Here is a 3628-nt window from a genome sequence, read left to right as displayed (position 1 = left end):
GAAAATATGTTTATAAATAAACATAGAAATCGATTAAATCGTAAAATACTCAATACATTTTATTGTACTCTTAGGTAAAATATGTATTTCATAATTCGAAATATTTGCATTTCATTTTTATACTCAAATTAAGTCAGTGTACAACGGCTTTAATATGCCAGTGCGCACTAGTGCTTCCAATCGAATTCGCCATAAGTAGAAATACTTCTAATTAAATTTTTACAAGATGAAGGCAATTTTTCACAAGCTTTACTGGCAACAATCGCAGAGGAATGGCAAATACAATTTAATGTTACTAATCGCGGTATTTCTAATTTTAAACATTGCATAAAAGAATTATTGCATCCAATCATAACTGATGCATTGTCACATGCCATTCCGACAATATTTTTAAGTGGAATATTTTTCTTCTAAAAGATTTTTAAATATTTCAAAAAGTTTACTCGCGGAACAATTTAAACTAGCATCTAAAATAACTAATTCTAATAATTGTGTTACAACTTTTTTATTTACGGGAGAAACATATCGGACAAGAACACACATTAATTTTGAGTCTGAAATATCAGTACTTTCGTCGATTAAAATTGAAAATCTAGAAGATTGTAATTTATCGACAATTTTTTCGATTTCACGTTTTGCTATTACATCTTTAACGATATTTGTACATTTTAGTCGGCCTAATGTAAAATCTTGTACAACTTTAGGATCCATGCAAATATCCTTCAATAGTGGAACTAAGTGATCTACGGTATAAAAAGCGACATTATGTTCAGCATAAAATGCTGCTAATTTAATTTCGAATTATTTAACTTTATCTTTATGTGATAATTTTTCTGATTTATTATTGTGTGTGTGTGTGTGTGTCATTATTAACTGATTTTTTAAAATTTATATTTTCAACATGTTTGACTCCTTGTGAGTGTTTAATCAAATCTGATTTACCACATCTGATGAGTGTATTGCATGCAGTGCATATTGCTTTATCTTCTTGATGGTAAGGAGCTAACCATCCTTTAAACACATCCTCATCTAGCCATGAAGATTGAAATGCCTTAATTCTACGTTTCTTAATTGCTCCTTTTTCCATATTTAAATAAAATATACTTAAATTAAACTAAATAAAACAAATTATACTTACCTTACCTAGCCCATCCTTACGCAGAGTCCGCCAAGATTACGCGCCCATTTCTTTTACACTGGCCACACGTTACGACGGTTACGATACACCACTGCGCTCGGCTGTTTCATCGTCGCGCATGCGCCAGAAATCCGTCCCATCTAACAACACTGCCACCAGGCTTAGGCTTAAGATAGAGTTATAAATCTAGTAATGACATTTTCCGACACTGAGAAAAATCAACACGAACCGCGACTCTCGATTAACTAATCCAGAGATATCTATCCATCGTTCAACGTGAGAACGAATAAAAATTGACATAGCGGGCGGAGCTAACCGGAAGGCAATTTTCCAACGACGAATCAAAATTGTATCACCTTAGAATCCCGTAAACCTGATTCCCTAATTTCCCAATTAGACACACCCTATCATGGAACCTCCCCCTAAACTATCCCTATATAAACTGCGACATCGCGGGACACAGATCAGAAAGATAGGAAAATCAGAAAGATAGAAAAAGTTTTTTTTTACTCAGTGCGTACACTTTAGCACTAAATAGTGCATTTTTCAAATATATTGAAACATTAAAATCAGTGCGCCGTTGGAGAGGCCCAACCGAGACCAACGAACCGAGGACTAACCATCCAGTCTCACCGCTCTGTCAAATAACAGTAAGTTCCCCCCTTTTCTTTTCTCTTTTGCCATTTCGCGAATTTTAATAAAAATCGATCTGCAGTGAGATTTCGGGGAAACCGTTCCCGCTCTTACCGAGGTTGGCACCGAAGTCGGGCCTACCTCGAGGCATGAGAACTCCTGGATGTAGCGTTCCAGGAGTACCTTAGAGACATCTCTAGAGTCGAGGACGCGCCTCAACCGTCCTATTCACCCCCACCGGCTCTGCCGGCCCCTCCACCTCAACAACAAAATATAGAAAACATAGAGGCAATACCTCCTTCACCTCCCCCGCGATCTCCGTCACCCGTGTTCTCAGACACTCTGACGGAGCGCATTTTCCCGGATACCCCACCGCCCACTCTTGACTCCTTCCTCCAATCCGCTCCCTCATCGCTTCGTCCACGCTCTCCTACGGATTCCACGTCAAGCGTGGAAATCCTTGAAGAATTCCCTGCTCCTCCCCCTAGACTCACCTGACGGTACATCCAACCGGGTGATTCCTTCGACGCAGTGATTAGCCGCTTCCCACGTACCACCAATCCTCTCCCGCCGGGCACTTACACGATCGGCCCGAATTACTTTGATCCTGAAGAGCTCCGCGCTGCCATAACCGGACATCCTCCCGATGTACACATAGCAGTGTTCCTTCTTCCCCCTTCCGATATTTAGTCTCCATTGACTTCTTCGGGGTGATCCCGATTGACCACGTCTCGATTGGACACCATCAATCACAGCGACCGGTGCTTAGGAGCTTTGTAGTCTCAAGCGCTGTGAGTGGCTCGTGTCCAATTGAGCCGTGTCCAACTGGGTGCCACCCACTTCTTCAATGACACCTTTCCCCCTTCCTCAATCATAATCAACGAAATTAACTAATAACATATCATGTATTGCCTCTCCGCCATCGCACACATATAATACACTAACATATACACTTAGATTCACGGTTTAATTCAATAGTGGCACAAATGTTTTTATATTATTTATAATTAACCAATAATCGTAGCGCGCTCTACAGTTAATCATGTCTAATTGTCGAGCTTTTTAACATGTATGTAAACTTAATATTTATGTGCATTATTGGTTATATTTTAGTATTGTATTCTTATTTTCAAAAATTGTAATTTATGTTAGTAATAAAATAGAACTTTATTAAGATGATATATATATATATATTACTTTCCATTCATTCTAAAAATCAAAAGACCTCGTACTCTCGTCGTTTCTCAAAGATCGCACCTAGTCCACTCCCGAGTTATAAAGATATATTTCTTTGATTCAAAATTGGACCGACGTACACACTGCTCGAGGAAACAGGCGTATAGCGTTCCTTCAGGAAGTTGACCCATATTTCAGAGCGATAGGAAGTGCGTCCGACTCTCAGGTGTTCGCTACTGCGCGTATATCTGCGAGATAAAGTCTAAACGTCCTTCCATACCCTCTATAACTCCATCCTTGTCTCTCCCGTTTAAACGTATTTCCAAAGACTTGGACGTAACATAGCAATAAAGTAGAAAATGGAGGACATTACTTTGATTAAGGTATTCACTCATCTTCCCTTCGAAACAAATCAATTTTGCAGACGAAAAACGGCACGAATTAAGTTTTAACACCTAATAATTATACTTTATAATATCTAACCTCTACAATACACGTGCCATGAGTGCGCGCGCATACGTTCCCCCATGCATACGCATTCGAAGTACACGAATTGTCATTTCAACTAGCGTTAACAAAAATATAGCAAAAATTCTAAAAACACTGCATTGTTACGTCCAAGCCCTTGGAAATACGCTTAAATGGGAGAGACAAGGATGGAGTTGTAGAGGGTATGGAAGG

The sequence above is a fragment of the Trachymyrmex cornetzi genome, unplaced genomic scaffold (genome assembly GCF_001594075.2).
Source record: "Trachymyrmex cornetzi isolate Tcor2-1 unplaced genomic scaffold, Tcor1.1 scaffold390, whole genome shotgun sequence".
NCBI classification, from domain to species: domain Eukaryota; kingdom Metazoa; phylum Arthropoda; class Insecta; order Hymenoptera; family Formicidae; genus Trachymyrmex; species Trachymyrmex cornetzi.
Note: the sequence above shows the minus strand (reverse complement) of the source record.